At 44.4% G+C, this 17,947-nt stretch overlaps 1 protein-coding gene across 2 annotated transcripts in view; it reads right to left on the bottom strand.

Moving 5' to 3' along the window:
* The window catches only part of LYPD6B (LY6/PLAUR domain containing 6B), a 241,202-nt gene that overhangs the window by 88,020 nt on the left and 135,235 nt on the right, over positions 1–17,947 (bottom strand). The window lies entirely within an intron of this gene.

Raw genomic sequence — 17,947 nt, 5'->3', positions numbered from 1 at the left:
AAGGGGCCTGTGCTAGACTCAGAGGGAACCCTAACAAGGCGGACTGCTGGAGGTAAGTCACAAGTGACAGCAGCAGCACAAGGCTTCGCCTAGCCAGCCCTAGGGTCCCAGCTTCACTGATATTCCCAGGCTCCTCAGTCTTGCTCAGCCTACCTCCCTAAAGTTAACACAAGCTAGGCACAGCTTTGCAGGGAACTATCCAGCAATGACTGTGAAATCTATTATTAAAAGAAGGGCCCTGGAGCACTCCTGGGGTCAGCAGATAAAACCCTGGGGTCCCCTCTGGGCTGTAGGATTGGGCTGGGGCACACTCCAGAGCAGGGGCTGCTAACACTCTAGCCTGAGCAAGGAGAGAGGACTGATGCAATTAGTCAGGCAAACGGGAACTTGTCAAACCATTTAGATAAGACAGTACTTTAATTTACTCCGTTCCCAATCCTAGAGGGTGATTGTGCTCCCCACCCCTGCTGATTCTGCCAGCTGCATTGCATTTTCCAAGCACTGAAGTAAGGGGGAAAAAGGGATGATCTCTCGGCCTACAAATGCCAGCACTCTGCTATGCAATCAGCACACACCTTGACTCAAGCCAAGGGGTAATCTGACCTTAATGAGATCCAGGGACACATCCTACTGAGTGACTTTGTCACGGAACCTGAAACTGAGTGATGAATTCTGAAGGGGAAAAAAAAAAAATCAAGTATCCAACTAATAAATAAACTGAGGTTCCTTATCCAGTTCAACCTTCCTTATGCCTCTTACCAATTGATTATATATTACCTTGCTAATGGTTTTGTTTCAATTATTGAGTTGTGAGCATCTCAAGAGTCCACATGGAATCTAATTCTAATCTCTCTGCCTCATTGACTCAATGGACATGAGTTTGAGCACATTCTGGGAGACGGTGAAGGACAGGGAAGCCTGGCATGCTGCAGTCCATGGGGTCACAAAAAGTCAGACACTACTGAATGACTGAACAAGAGATACTGTTGGACATAAGACAGAAACATGATAAAGGATCAATTACTGATTGCTTTTTGTTTCTGAGGGCTTCCCTTGTGGCTCAGCTGGTAACGAATCTGCCTGCAATGCAGGAGACCTGGTTTCAATCCCTGGGTTGGGAGGATCCCCTGGAGAAGGGAAAGGCTACCCACTCCAGTATTCTGGCCTAGAGAATTCCATGGCCTGTATAGTCCATGGGGTCGCAAAGAGTCGGACACAACTGAGCGACTTCACTTTCACTTTTGTTTTTGAAATAGTTTTCCCTGCAGAGAAGCAAATCCACTGCATCTGCCTCACTTGAAGGTGAAAGCATTAGTTGCTCAGGTGGGTCCGACTCTTTGAGACCCCATGGGTTGTAGCCCACCAGGCTCCTCTGTCCATGGGACTCTCCAGGCAGGAATACTGGAGTGGGTAGCCATCTCCTTCTCCAGAGGATCTTCCCAACCCCAGGACCGAACCTGAGTCTCCTACATTGCAGGCAGATTCTTTACTGTCTGAGCCACCAGGGAAACCCACCTGCCTCACTTACTCAACAACGCAAGCCTCTCCTCATCCTTGCCGTCTATGCCACCAGCCAGGTAATGTCAGCAACAGCAAGATCACGACGAATGTGCATCTTTTCAGAAGATCAAACGAAACAGCAAGGTTACAGAGCTTTAAAGTCAGCAAATTCCTGTCCTCTGTTTTAAAATCTGAACATAACTATATTAGTTTCCTAAACTGTTATAACAAATTACCACATATTTAGTGGCTTAAAAAAAAAAGATATTTATTCTCTCAGCATTCTGAAGACCAGAAGACCAAAATTAAGGAGTCAGAAAGGTTGATGCCTTCTGAAGGCTCTGAGAGAGAATGTGTTCCATGCCAACCTCTTCCTGGTTTCTGGTGGCTACTGGTAACCTTTAGCATTCCTTGGCTTGTAACTGCACAGCTCTAATCTTGCACCTATCTTCACATTCATAGCAGCACTATCTACAATAGCCAACACATAAAAACAACCCAAGTGTCCACCAGGAGGCAACTGTCTTCAGAAGATATGGTGTGTATATGCACACATATACAACAATGGAATGTAACTCAGCCATAAAAATAAATAATGCCATTTGTAACAACATGGATGGACCTGAAGAATATTATACTTTGTGAATAGAGAGAAACACAAATATTATGTATGGGGTCTAAAAATAATACAAGTTAATCTATACACAAAAGAGAAACAGACTGACAGACATAAAAACAAATTTATGGTTACCAAAGGGGACAGGGAGGGAAATTAGGAGCATAGGATTAACAGATACAAACTACTATACATAAAATAGATAAGCAACAAAGACTTACTGTATAGCACAAGGAACTATAGTCAATATTGAATAATAATTGATAATGGAATATAATCTGAAAAAAATAAATGAATAATTTTGCTGTATCCCTTAAATACAATATTGCGAGTCATCTTTATTTCAACTTTTTTTAATAGCAGACTATAATATACATTTCTGTCCTTCTTTTCCCAAATCCCCACTAAAAAGATTGTTGGTTAAAATGATTGAATTTTTCTTTACTAAAGAACTAGAAGGAGCTAACTGCAGAAGAGAGATTTTGGAAAATGGAAGGCAACTAATTTAGCTTATGATATTCTTTCCTCTACTAATAACCTACCAAGTAGGATACCAACAGCAAACAAACTAATTTGTTCTGCAGAATCCCTGGAGGGTTCAGCACCTGAAGACTAGGCAGCAAGAGGACAAGTGTGGCTCTCAGGTTAAAAACAGATTGTTTACAATGCTGTTTACAAGCAGTCAGGCCAACTCAGACCTCCAGAGCCTCTCCCCAGCTCTGCAGAGCAAGACCTCCAACCCTACAAAAATATGGCTTCACCCTTTGGAAAAAATCAAGAAGAGGATTCTCTGGCTTCAAAGGGATCAGGCACAGTGCAGCAGTGGGATGAAGTATAATACTGACAAGTGGTGGATTGTCAGTAATCCACATACTCAAATGTCCATTCCTACAACAGCAGCATCCAGCTACAGAACCACAGACCTTCTCTCTCTCCCCTGTTCTCCTTTATACCTCACCTCACTGCTCCCTCTCTTGGGAGATTGGGCAATTCTCTGGAAAAACTAAGTGCTCCAAAGAAACACCCACATATACTCACCATCCATCACCTACAGGAAAATTTCACCCACTTACAGCCAGGATCACCAGACCTTTGAGGAAAGTCTCCATGTGAAAAAGTGGAACCAACTAAACAGATAAACAGATACAAGGAACTCAGGGACAACAAAAATGACAAAGACGGCAACCTAGAGGCTACAATGGCCCAGAATGGCCTTTAATTTGGACAGTAATGTTTCTTTGAAAAAATTCACATAAAAATCTGTATTTCCAATTTGTCTTTAAAGAAATTAAATGCTATGGCAATTCCAGACTCAAATGGAACCCAATATGTCTAGAGCCAAGAACAAAGAGCAAGAAACAGGCAAACCAAGCCTATGTGAGCCTGGGCGCTCCTTTGAAGAGAGGTTTCGAGCTATTACTGGATTTGCAAAAGGGTCCATGACCCCAAAAGAAGTTAAGAGCCTTGAATCAGCCCTACTTCCTCCCAGCATTTTATGATCCTCTAAGAGTTCTGCCCTCTGCTTCTCCCACATCTGTAGTTTGGCCAAGACATGCATTTCACTCCTTTAATCTCTTTTCAGTCACTCCCTCCAACCCTTAATCACTTTTATGACTCTTTCTAAATTCCTCCAATTTGTTCAAATCCACTCATGAAGTCCTGCACTTCTTTTCCCACAGTTCAGAATTACCAAGCAAGAGTGTGCCTAAGAGCTTTTACAAGGGATATCCAAGATTTGACATGTTAAATCAGCTTCTCACAGGCAGCTGCCCAGTTTAGAAAGGAAAAATGCCAAGCATTCCAGAGTCCATGAGGCCTTGGAGTTTTGTATCTAGATATTCCCTTGTTATTTCTCCTGCATTATAATTACATAGATAAATGGGTCCGGAGAGGTCTGCTCTTGTAGCACTCTTGAAATATTCTGAAAAAAAGAATCAAAACTACTCACAGCTCAGAACACAAGACAACAACCATCTCTGACTTGAAAAATACACACACACACACAGAGGCTCAGATGAATAAATTTGTAATCAGCTAAGACTGCTCTAACCAATCCCAAGGCTTCTTGTAGTCACATCAGACAATCTGCTCTGACTGGAGGTAATCACAATACATAAATTTCTGCCAAATGAGAATACATTTAAATTCCTCTCAAAGCTTTCAAGATACTAAAAGCCTGCCCTTCAGAGATACTTTCTCCCAGGTTAATGAGTTGGATTATTTTGTTTATCACAAGCCAAAGGTAACTTGGTAGTCAGACCGATAAAAGTTCTTTCTCAAATAGCTTCACTGGGGGGTTTCTGCTTTGTTTTGTGCTTTGTTTGAAGTGTGCAGAGTTATGGGCCATATAACTATCTGCAAAGCACCTGGAAGCAGCACAGATATTGCTCCAAGAGAATGTGAGTCAATCCCTGGGGCAAACACTGAGGACTGGGATTGTATGTCCTCCTACGAGGAGTCCTGGCCCAGGACTGTGTGGGCCAGCCCTCTGCCTGACCTGCCCCCAGCACTAGCACTGTGGGATGTCACCCAGGAGGAGGTCTGTATGCTAGGTTTGGTTCTGGAACTTTCCATGCAGGCACCTTGAGTTTCATGCCCCATGTGAGAGTGTTGCTAGAAAATCTGAAAAGCAAATAGCCTAAAAAAAAGCTCCGGGGGATATAGAGAATAGGCTTGTGGACACAGAGTGGGAAGGAAAGGGTGGAATGAACTGAGAAAGTAGCACTAACATATACACACTGCCATGTGTAAACAGATAGCTAGCAGGAAGCTGCTGTATAACAGGGGGCTCAGCCTGGTGCTCTGTGATGACCTAGAGGGGTAGGATGAGGGGGAAATGGGAGGAAGGCTCAACACGGAGGGGATACACACACACACACATATATATGTATGCATGTATGTAGTATAATTATGACTGTTTACACTGTTATGCCACAGAAACCAACTCAACACTGTAATTTTCCTCCAATTAAAAAATGGATTTAAAAAACAATAAAAAGAAAAAGCTCCGTGACATTTAAACATGTTCCCGGGGCCAGCAAGCAAGTATGAGGGTCTTTTTGAGGTGCCGTTTCCTACTCCAGGGGAATCTTCCCGACCTAGGGATTGAACTCACGTTGACTCACATTTCTTGTGTCTCCTTGCTGTGGCAGGCAGGTTCTTTACCACTAGCACCACCTGGGAAGACCCACTCACAGCTACCAGCCCTGAAGTCTCTACCGCCTTCAGCCTGGTGCTACAGAGATGTTCCTGGAGTTGCCTGTCCTTCAGATATCCTTGGGGTTGTTAATATTTGGTGTTTGCCAGGAAGGGCTCCAACAGCCCCAGTTCTGGCATGGAAGTCTGAAGCCCGCCCCTGACACCCACCTCCTGTCCCACGTGTTCTCACTGCTCCAGTCACCTTGGCCTGGTTTCTGACACTCACGTGTGCCAGGCTCCAGCCTACCACAGAGCCTTTGGACATGGTGTCTGTCCTCCAACCAAAAGAGCTTTCCCTTTTGCTCTTGCCCTTAACTCCCACCAGTCCTTTCTATTTCAGGTCATGAGCCACTTGGCCTGGAAAACCTTATCTAGACTATCACTCAGCCATAAAAAGGAACAAAATTGGGTCATTTGTAGTGATGTGTGAGAACCTAGAATCTGTCATACAGACTGAAGTCAGTCAGAAAGAGAAAAATGAATATCCTATATTAATGCACACATACAGAGTCTAGAGAAAGGGTACCTGTGTGTGTCCGACTCAATCGAGTCCCTCTCTGTGACCCCATGGACTATAGCTTGCCAGGCTTCCCTATCCATGGGATTTCCCAGGCAAGAATACCGGAGTGGGTTGCCATTCCCTTTTCCAGGGGGATCTTCAAAACCCAGGGACTGAACTTGGGTTTCCCTCATTGCAGGCTGAATCTTTACAGTCTGAGCCACCAGGGAAGTCTGGAAAAGGGTACAGATGAACACGTTTGCAGGGCAGGAATAGAGATCTAGATAATGGACATGGAGAGGAAGGGGAGAGTAGCACGGACTATATATACTCCACTATGTGTGAAACAGAGAGCTAGAAGAAACTGCTCTTATAACACGGGGAGCCAACCCAGTGCTCTGTGATGACCTAGAGGGGTGGGAGGGAGGTCCAAGAGTGAGGGGATATATGTATACACATAGCTGATCCACATTGCTGTACAGCAGAGACTAACAACGTTGCAAAGCAATTATACTCCAATAAAAAATTAAAAGGACCTCTTATCTGACCTCTCTCGCTGTGTTTAAATCCATCTAACAAAGGCTCTCAGAGCTGTCTCCCAGGAGCACTTAACACAGCTGCGATTTCACACTCGCCAGTGTGATGACGTGCGTACTCTCTGTCTCCCACACTGGATTAATCTTTGTGAGAGAAGAGACCAGATCTGCTTTTGTTCACTCATCATATCACCACTGGCACAGAACAGAAGCTGAGTAAGTGTCAGACGGATGCAGAGGAGGGAAGGTGATACACAGTCTCGGGGGACTACTCTCCCTTCCCTCTTCCCTCCATTGCCACCTCTGATCAGTTGTGTCCTCTGCCAAGATGGTCCTACCCCAACCTGACACCTGCTGCTGCTTCAGAGGTCTACCTCCTACTGATAGAAACAAACCTTCACCTTCCAACTCCTTGACACACTTCTCTAAATTTCTTTTTCTTCTAATGGTCCTTCCCGCCTCTGCCTGGTTGCCCCTCTGCTTCTGGACAGACCAGACTCCAGCCCTGCAGTGCATGGGATCCAGCTCCCGAGCTGTCCCTGCAGGCTGGGGGGGAGTACCCTGAAGTGAGGAGAATTAGCTTTACTGACATGACCAGGAGACACAAGTAAGGCCGGCACCTAAAGCTCCTTCCTCTCTCCAAGGGGCTACTGCGAGGTGTGTCCCCTTCTCGCAGCCCTCCCAGAGAAGTGTGGAGCCAAGAGTAAGTGGCTGAGGGACAGATATGGCACCTCACGGCTGCTGAAAGGGGTCAGCCAGCAGTAACGCAGTCTCCTCTTTGTCCTATCACCCAGGGCTCGCATCTTCCCAATCAATTGTTGGCCTTTTAGTCCTTCTCTCGGAGAAGGCAATGGCACCCCGCTCCAGTACTCCTGCCTGGAAAATCCCATGGACGGAGGAGCCTGGTGGGCTGCAGTCCATGGGGTCGCTAAGAATTGGACATGACTGAGCGACTTCCCTTTCACTTTTCACTTTCATGCATTGGAGAAGGAAATGGCAACCCACTCCAGTGTTCTTGCCTGGAGAATCCCAGGACGGGGGGCCTGGGGGGCTGCCGTCTATGGGGTCACACAGAGTCAGACACGACTGAAGTGACTTAGCAGTAGCAGTAGCCCTTCTCTCAGACCCTCCTCTCAGCCATTCAGGCTGATATCCTCTGACATTCCCAGTGTCCCTGAAGCAACCACTCCTGCAGCCCAAGCACAGAATACCTTGAGAGAAGCCTCTCACTGAACTTCTAAGTGCACAGACCCTGGGCATCTGGGCCTGGACCAGTAAGTTCAGTTCAGTTCAGTTGCTCAGTCGTGTCCGACTCTTTGCGACCCCATGAACCACAGCATGCCAGGCCTCCCTGTCCATCACCAACTCCCGGAGTTCACCCAAAGCCATGCCCATTGAGTTGGTGATGCCATCCAACCATCTCATCCTCTGTTGTCCCCTTCTCCTCCTGCCCTCAATCTTTCCCAGCATCAGGGTCTTTTCAAATGAGTCAGCTCTTCACATCAGGTGGCCAAAGTATTGGAGTTTTAGCTTCAGCATCAGTCCTTCCAATGAATATTCAGGAAACATATAACCCCTCTGCTTAACTCTACACTAGTCAGAACCCACCATCAACAGTCCCAATTTTAAAGACACCCACTTTATCACTTTTTTTAATGTTTATTTTTACTTTATTTCGCTTTACAATACTGTATTGGTTTTGCCATACATGAACATGAATCAGCCACGGGTGTACATGAGTTCCCAATCCTGAACCCCCCTCCCACCCCATATCATCTCTCTAGATCATCCCCGTGCACCAGCCCCAAGCATCCTGCATCCTGTGTTGAACATAGACTGGCGATTCGTTTCTTACCTGATAGTATACATGTTTCAATGCCATTCTCCCAAATCATCCCACCCTCTCCCTCTCCCACAGAGTCCAAAAGTCCGCTCTACACATCTTTGTCTCTTTTGCTGTCTCACATACAGGGTCATCATTACCATCTTTCTAAATACCATATATATGTGTTAGTATACTGTATTGGTGTTTTTCTTTCTGGCTTACTTCACTCTGTATAATAGGCTCCAGTTTCATCCACCTCATTAGAACTGATTCAAATGTATTCTTTTTAATGGCTGAGTAATACTCCATTGTGTATTTGTACCACAGCTTTCTTATCCATGCATCTGCTGATGGACATCTAGGTTGTTTCCATGTCCTGGCTATTATAAACAGTGCTGCAATGAACATTGGGGTACATGTGTCTCTTTCAATTCTGGTTTCCTCGAAGACACCCACTTTAAAACTGTGCTTCCAAAATTTCTGAATGATGGAGCCGGTGGAGCATGTGATGAAAGCCATGTGCCTTTCTCCCAGAAAAATGCACATGTGTATCCATTTGGGGGGTCCTCAGAACCCCTGAAGCCCCATCTACAGGTAACATAGCCAAAGGACAATGACAAGTTCAGCAACCAAAGTCACGTTTTATAAGGAGCAGATGAAAGAAGGACCAAATCTTAAAAGAAAAAAATCAAGGATGGACAACCTGGCAGCTGGCACCTGAAGGCCCAGCAAGCGCAGTCCGACGTTTGTTCCCGTAGTCTCTCCTCTTCTAGGAGTGACTTCTCTGGTCTCCCCAGTCATAGTTAGCTGTCCCTCCTGTTTCTGTAGCCCCTTGGGTATGCTGCAATTCTAACCATAAAATATTAAGTCTTTATCCAAAGGGCTAGACGGGGCTCCACTTAGGCTAGAAACATTAAAAAAAAAAAAAAAAGCAGAGCTGGAAAGTCCCTTAACTCATCCCTGTTTCCTCTTTGCTTCGTAAGAATCACTGTCAGCTCATGGGTCCTACAAAACCAGGTGACAGGTTGGCTCTGGCCACAGGCCTCTGCACTAACCACCAATGAGTCAGCCCGTCCCTCTCCCCACCACCACACTATAAGCTCCTCAGAGGCAAGTCACCCTGGGGTCCACGTTCTAACATAGTGACGCAAGTTTAATATATACAGGTTGACTGAAAGGATCCTATTCGTCTTTCAAGACTGAGCTTAGATGACACCTTCACGAAGACTCGCCAATTCATTTCTTGCTAGTTTTCAGATTGGTTTTTCACTTTCTAACGTAAAACATAAGATAACCACTCACTCAGCTTTCCACAAGCTAGGCTTTTCAAAAGTCATATCAAAAGTGGGGATGACTCCAAGAAATCTGTTACATATTCTTGTGCAGCTGTTCACATCTCAGTATTTAATTAGTTATGATTGCAATTTAAAAAAAAAACAATTAAACTCTGTCAGTGTTATTTACTGCATCTCATGATGAATCTGTCTTTATGCTCCCCAGATGAGAGACAACTGGATGGAGATATCTTCGCTGAGAAACTACTGAGAGTGAAACAAGGTTCTGCCACTCACAGATAATTTTCTTGGCCATTCTTTGGAGTAAAGGTGGAGTGATTTGAGAAAAACATCATTTTGCAATCTCAGAAGACAAATTTCAAAAATCATCAAATGGATAGCTAAAACTTGATAGACCTGTGGTTTTCACTGATATTCTAAACATAGGAAGACCAAGAACAGACATTTCTCACTAATGTCCTTGCCAGAATTCTAAACTCATTAGCATTTACAGACCTAAAAAGAGTTGGAACCAAAATTTACATAGCATTAGCTAAGGAGTTGGAGTGGAAAAACAAAGGGGAATTAAAGTATGTTAATATTCTTGTCTTATAAGAGAGAAAGCTACCAATTAACAAACTTTGCTGGAAAATAAATTGATTCATGAATACAAAAAAAATAAAAGATATTCTGTAGGGGACTTGCGTGGTGGTCCAGTGGCTAGGACTCCATGTTCCTAATGCAGGGGGCCTGGGTTCAATCCCTGGTCAGAGAACTAGATTCCATATGCCTCGGCTAAGACCAGATGCAGCCAAAAACAAAACAAAACAAAATCTGTAAATGTAATGTGGTATCCTAGATGGATTCTGGAACAGATAAAAGACATTAGGTGAAAACTATGGAAAGGTGAAAAAAAATTATAATTTAGTTAATTATAATGTGTCATTACTGGTTGATACATTGTGACAAGTGTACCACACTAATATAAGATGGTAATAATAGTGGAAATAGTGCTGTGGGGTATAGAGGAACTCTCTGTACTATTTTTTCAACTTTTGCTAAAATCTAGAACTTTTCTAATGTAAAATGTGTATGGGGACTTTTCTGGCCGTACAGTGGTTAAGATTTTACGCTTCCAGTTCAGGGGGCACAGGTTCAGTCCCTGGTCAAGGAACTAAGATCCCACATGCCACGCAGCATGGCAAAAAAAAAAAAAAAAAGTATTTACTGAACTGCTGCTCTGTACTAGGAAAAACCATCACCATGACTTTAAACGTGCATGCAACAGAGGTCATAAATAAATAGTACAAAAAGCTTTATTACCTTTTAAAAATAGAAGTGAGCCCTAAAGAACATGGGGAAGCACATTTTTTGAAAATTTTAATCGAAGAGAATGCAGGCAATAAGAATATATTCAGGGGGTCGGGGGCTTCCTTCCCCTGAAGGAAGAAATGGAAACCCACTCCAGTATTCCTACCTGGAGAATTCCATGGACAGAGGAGTCTGGTAGGCTACAGTCCATGGAGCCACAGAGTCGTACACAACTGAGCACAGTACACCAAAGATGAACAAGGCAAAAATTAAGAACTGCACATTAAGAATATAGTATCTCTTTTTCTCCCTAATTAAATATTAGGCTGCTATCCTCCAGCTCCCTCCCCATTCTTAAGTTTTTTGACTCCTACCCTAGGCAGCTTATCAGGTTTCTGGGACTATATCAACCAATTAAGAAATATTAACTGAGTTGAAGGTGAAGACCCTCAATAAATGCTGTGGGACAACATTCTCAGAATGCAAAAACCTTCCTCAGCTGTGTCCTTCTAGACCCAGGAAAGGGCCGGTGGACTGTGGGTGCTTCATAAGCACTTGGGGAGACTGTCTGGGCAATGCCCTGCCTGGACAGTGAACTCACCCAGGGAGCTCTTAATAAGAACAATGCCCAAAGCCACGCCAACAGAGATTCTACTTTAATTGGTCTTGGGTGGGAGCCAAAACATCCGTATTTTTTTTAAAGCTTCCGAGGAGGTTCTAACACGCAGCAGGGTTGAGTCTATAGCGTGAGGCTATAAGACAAGCTAGAGTAAACCAAGCCTGGATGTGAGGAGATCAGTTAAGTATTTACTACAGCAGTACAGGTGTGGGAATTTCAAGTCATTACTATTTTCTCTTCCTCCAGAAGCTATAATTCACTGTGCATGTCTGGAGCAGCTGAAATGTGTAGAGTAGTTCTGCTTTTAAAAGTTAGGGACAGGGAGGGGGATCAAGTGACAGAGTAGGGGGATGGGACGGACAGAGTCCTGGGAGAGCCCTGCCACAGAGGCAGTCCAGGTCCCCAGCACAACCACCTTGATTCCTGCAGCCACAGTGCCCAAGCTGCAGCCCATTATATATCACAGCCTAGCACTCGGTCTGGGATGAATACAGAGGCGAAAGGGGGATGGATGACCCTAGGCTGCTCCTGGGCAGAAACACAGACACCTGCCCAGGGGGCGCGTAGGTCCACTGTGACTACATGGGCCTGACTTTCTTCAGTGGTCACCTCCTCTGGGGTGGGACCCATGCTTGAGGGCAACAGAGCCTGATCAAACTCCTCAGGGCTTCCGCTCAGCCTGAAGAACAGACCCCACCCCTAACAGAGCCGGGATGGCCATGGGGCAAAGAGGCCCCGGCAGCAAGCAGTGCAGCTCTGTCACAGCACCAGTCACGACCCCTCTCAAGGGAATAACGGCCAACACATCCTGAGGAAAGATGTGGCCAGCAGCCACACCACCCCTCCAACTAAAACTAGTGGACTCACATGGTCTACACAGGGATGGTGTCATTCAGTCACTAAGTCGTGTCCAGCTCTTTGCGACCCCATGGACTGCAACACGTCAGGCTTCCCTGTCCTCCCCTGTCTCCTGGAATTTGTTCATACATAGGAATGCTCCCACATAAAAACATCCATTCAAAAACCACAGTAGATAACTTACTCTGTCTCTGAATTTAGGAGAAACAGTTAAGTAAAACAAAAAAGTCAAGGAACTACTCCTAAGTAAAATAACAAGAGAAAGCCCTTGAAAGGACAAATAATGAAACAAATCTCAACAGTTTATTAGACTGAGTTCAAATAGGAGGTAATAAAAACGCTAAAGGTATTAAGAAGATTATCGATAGAAATGCAGATCACAGTAAAAAGAAACTAGAAAATATAAAGATGCAGAAGGCAATTCAATTGCTGAGATAAAAACCAATTTAGAAGCAATGAGGAGCAGATGAAATGACACAGAAGGTGGGAGAGCAGCCAAAATGGCAGAAGAAAAAGACCCTGAGCTTACCTCCTTGCATGAGCACACAGAAGTCACAGCAGATGCAGAACAACCATTGATGAAAGAGACTGGAACATTCCAGAAAAGATTCATAACTAAATATATAAAGAAGGAACCACAGTGAGTTGGGTAGAGGAGCAGAATCACTATATAGCTGACTCCCAAACCACCCAGGTGAGAAGCCAACAAACAAGAATAATTAAATTGTAGAGGTTTCTCCCATAGGAGGAGAGCTCTGAGCCCTACACCAGGCTCCCCAACCTGGGTTCCAGCTCCAAGAAGACAAGCCCCCAGAGCATTGCCTTTGAAGGTTAATGGGGCTTAACTGCGGAAGCCCCACAGGACTGAGGGGAAGAGAGACTCACTCTTAACGGGCACATGCAAAATCTCATGTGCACCAGGACCCAGCGCAAAAGCAGTACTCTGATAAGAGCCTGGGCCAGACCTAACTGCTGGTCTTAGAGAGAAGAGGTGGGAGACAAAGCTCCAGCCATCCAAAAGCTGCATAAAGATTTCCTGAGCCCACTCCTGCCTCTGGACACACCCCTAGACACAGTCCGGCTCACTAGAGGGCCAAGTTTCAGTTCTGCCCAGAAGTGTGCAGGCGCCCCCAACCAGGAGGCCTGCACAAGTTTCTAGACCACCTCACTGACCACAGGACAGACACCAGAAACAAAACAACTATGACCCCTACAGCCTGTGGGCCCAGTCCACCAACACAGACCAGACCCTATCCTGGGCCACCTGGGCCCTGGCCCTGCCCACTAGCAGGTCAGCACAACTCTCAAGACACTCAGGACCCTGTGTCCAACTGCATCAGAAATCAGAATCCCTGCACCAATGAGCTCTGGAACCCCTGAGACTTGCAGCCAGACTCCAGAAACCAGCTCTGTTGCCAGTTGATTGGCACTAATCCTGGGATCTGGCTTCACCTGCCAGTGGGTGGGCAACAGCCCCACAGTCTTCCAGATGCTGACTCCATCCACTAGTGAGTCAGCATTAGCCCTAGAACCCCCTAAGGTTCTGCACCCACTACCTTATAACCAAATCCCACCAAACAGCAACCAGCAGCATCCACACAGGCAGGGCTTGGAAACCAATCAGACTAGGGACCAACCAAACTACCACACACTGCCCATGTAGTCAGCCTGCCACATCAGAGGCCTCATGCAGCCCTCTTAAGGGAAGTTCAGTTCAGTTCAGTCACTCAGTCGTGTCCGACTCTTTGCGACCCCATGAATCACAGCACGCCAGGCCTCCCTGTCCATCACCAACTCCCGGAGTTCACTCAGACTCATGTCCATCGAGTCAGTGATGCCATGCAGCCATCTCATCCTCTGTCGTCCCCTTCTCCTCCTGGCCCCAATCCCTCCCAGCATCAGAGTCTTTTCCAATGAGTCAACTCTTCACATGAGTGGCCAAAGTACTGGAGTTTCAGCTTTGGCATCATTCCTTCCAAAGAAATCCCAGGGCTGATCTCCTTCAGAATGGACTGGTTGGACCTCCTTGCAGTCCAAGGGACTCTCAAGAGTCTTCTCCAACACCACAGTTCAAAAGCATCAATTCTTTGGTGCTCAGCCTTCTTCACAGTCCAACTCTCACATCCATACATGACCACTGGAAAAACCATAGCCTTGACTAGACGGACCTTAGTTGGCAAAGTAATATCTCTGCTTTTGAATATGCTATCTAGGTTGGTCATAACTTTTCTTCCAAGGAGTTAGTGTCTTTTAATTTCATGGCTGCAGTCACCATCTCCAGTGATTTTGGAGCCCCCCAAAATAAAGTCTGACACTGTTTCCCCATCTATTTCCCATGAAGTGATGAGACCGGATGCCATGATCTTCGTTTTCTGAATGTTGAGCTTTAAGCCAATTTTTTCACTCTCCTCTTTTACTTTCATCAAGAGGCTTTTTAGTTCCTCTTCACTTTCTGCCATAAGGGTGGTGTCATCTGCATATCTGAGGTTATTGATATTTCTCCCGGCCATCTTGATTCCAGCTTGTGTATCTTCCAGTCCAGCATTTCTCATGATGTACTCTGCATATAATTTAAATAAGCAGGGTGACAATATACAGCCTTGACGGACTCCTTTTCCTATTTGGAACCAGTCTGTTGTTCTGTGTCCAGTTCTAACTGTTGCTTCCTGACCTGCATACAGATTTCTCAAGAGGCAGGTCAGGTGGTCTGGAATTCCCATCTTTCTCAGAACCTTCCACAGTTTATTGTGATCCACACAGTCAAAGGCTTTGGCATAGTCAATAAAGCAGAAACAGATGTTTTTCTGGAACTCTCTTGCTTTTTCCATGATCCAGCGGATGTTGGCAATTTGATCTCTGGTTCCTCTGCCTTTTCTAAAACCAGCTTGAACATCCGGAAGTTCACAGTTCACGTATTGCTGAAGCCTGGCTTGGAGAATTTTGAGCATTACTTTACTAGCATGTGAGATGAGTGCAACTGTGCAGTAGTTTGAGCATTCTTTGGCATTGCCTTTCTTTGGGATTGGAATGAAAACTGACCTTTTCCAGGCCTGTGGCCGCTGCTGAGTTTTCCAAATGTGCTGGCATATTGAGTGCAGCACTTTCACAGCATCATCTTTCAGGATTTGAAACAGCTCAACTGGAATTCCATCACCTCCACTAGCTTTATTCATAGTGATGCTTCTTTTTTTTTTTTTAATTAATTTATTTATTTTTAATTTTTACTTTACAATTCTGTATTGGTTTTGGCATAGATTGACATGAATCCACCACAGGTGTACATGCGTTCCCAAACATGAACCCCCCTCCCACCCCCCTCCCCACAACATCTCTCTGGGTCATCCCCGCGCGTCAGCCCCAAGCGTGTCATATCCTGCATCAGACATAGACTGGCATTTCGATTCTTACATGTTATTATACATGTTTCAATGCCATTCCATCACCTCCACTAGCTTTATTCATAGTGATGCTTCTTAAAGCCCATTTGACTTCACATTCCAGGATGCCTGGCTCTAGGTGAGTGATCACACCATCGTGATTATCTGGGTCGTGAAGATCTTTTTTGTACAGTTCTTCTGTGTATTCTTGCCACCTCTTCTTAATATTTTCTGCTTCTGTTAGGTCCATACCATTTCTTTCTTTTACCAAGCCCATCTTTGCATGAAATATTCCCTTGGTATCTCTAATTTTCTTGAAGATATCTCTAGTCTTTCCCATTCTGTTGTTTTCCTCTATTTCTTTGCATTGATCACTGAAGAAGGCTTTCTTATCTCTTCTTGCTATTCTTTGGAACTCAGCATTCAGTTGCTGATATCATTCCTTTTCTCCTTTGCTTTTCACTTCTCTTCTTTTCTCAGATATTAGTAAGGCCTCCCCAGATAGCCATTTTGCTTTTTTGCATTTCTTTTCCATGGGGATGGTCTTCATCCCTGTCTCCTGTACAATGTCACGAACCTCATTCCATAGTCCATCAGGCACTCTGTCTATCAGATCTAGGCCCTGAAATCTATTTCTCACTTCCACTATATAATCGTAAGGGATTTGATTTAGGTCATACCTGAATGGTCTAGTGGTTTTCCCTACTTTCTTCAATTTGAGTCTGAATTTGATAATAAGGAGTTCATGATCTGAGCCACAGTCAGCTCCTGGTCTTGTTTTTGTTGACTGTATAGAGCCTCTCCATCTTTGGTTGCAAAGAATATAATCAATCTGATTTCAGTGTTGACTATCTGGTGATGTCCATGTGTAGAGTCTTCTCTTGTGTTGTTGGAAGAGGGTGTTTGCTATGACCAGTGCATTTTCTTGGCAAAACTCTATTAGTCTTTGCCCTGCTTCATTCCACATTCCAAGGCCAAATTTGCCTGTTACTCCAGGTGTTTCTTGACTTCCTACTTTTGCATTCCAGTCCCCTATAATGAAAAGGACATCTTTTTGGGGGGTGTTAGTTCTAAAAGGTCTTGTAGGTCTTCATAGAACCGTTCAACTTCAGCTTCTTCAGTGTTACTGGTTGGGTCATAGAGTTGGATAACTGTGATATTGAATGGTTTGCCTTGGAGACAAACAGAGATCATTCTGTCGTTTTTGAGATTGCATCCAAGTACTGCATTTCGGACTCTTTTGTTGACCATGATCACTACTCCATTTCTTCTGAGGGAGTCCTGCCTGCAGTAGTAGATGTAATGGTCATCTGAGTTAAATTCACCCATTCCAGTCCATTTTAGTTTGCTGATTCCTAGAATGTCGACGTTCACTCTTGCCGTCTCTTGTTTGACCACTTCCAATTTGCCTTGATTCATGGACCTGACATTCCAGGTTCCTATGCAATATTGCTCTCTACAGCATCAGACCTTGCTTCTATCACCAGTCACATCCATAGCTGGGTATTGTTTTTGCTTTGGCTCCATCCCTTCATTCTTTCTGGAGTTATTTCTCCACTGACCTCCAGTAGCATATTGGGCACCTACTGACCTGGGGAGTTCCTCTTTTGGTATCCTATCATTTTGCCTTTTCATACTGTTCATGGGGTTCTCAAGGCAAGAATACTGAAGTGGTTTGCCATTCCCTTCTCCAGTGGACCACATTCTGTCATACAGCATATAGCTTGAGTGATGAGAGGGGAGTGCACTGTTAGATCTACAGGATGTCTCCTACAGAAAGCCACTTCTCCAAGACAGAGAAATGTAACTAGGCTGTCATATACATAAAAATACAAATAGCAACTCAGACAAAATGAGGCAGCAGAAGAATATGTTCCAGACAAAGGACTAAATAAGGAGACGGAGAAATAAGACATAAATAATATGCTAGTTAACAACCAGTGGTTCACTGATAAAATTAAAGAGAAAATTAAAAAATACCTACAGACAAATGAAAACAAAAACACATTGATCTAACCATATTGGACAAAGCAAAAGCTAGCTCTAAGAGGGAAGTTTATAGTGATATAAATTTACCTCGGGAAACAAGAAAAACCTCAAATAACCAAACTTTACTTCTAAAGCAACTAGAAAAATAAGAATCAACAGAACCCAAATTCAATAAAATGAAAAAAAACCATACAGATCAGAACAAAAATTATTGAAATAGAGTAAAAAAAAAAACAATGGAAAAGATTAATGAAACTTTAGGTGATACTTTGAAGAGATAAACAAAACTGATAAATCTTTATCCAGACTCATGAAGAAAAAAAAGGGAGAGGGCAAAATTTAATA

The sequence above is a fragment of the Oryx dammah genome, unplaced genomic scaffold (genome assembly GCF_014754425.2).
Source record: "Oryx dammah isolate SB20612 unplaced genomic scaffold, SCBI_Odam_1.1 HiC_scaffold_27, whole genome shotgun sequence".
NCBI lineage: Eukaryota > Metazoa > Chordata > Mammalia > Artiodactyla > Bovidae > Oryx > Oryx dammah.
This window is presented reverse-complemented; position numbering and strand designations above follow the sequence as displayed.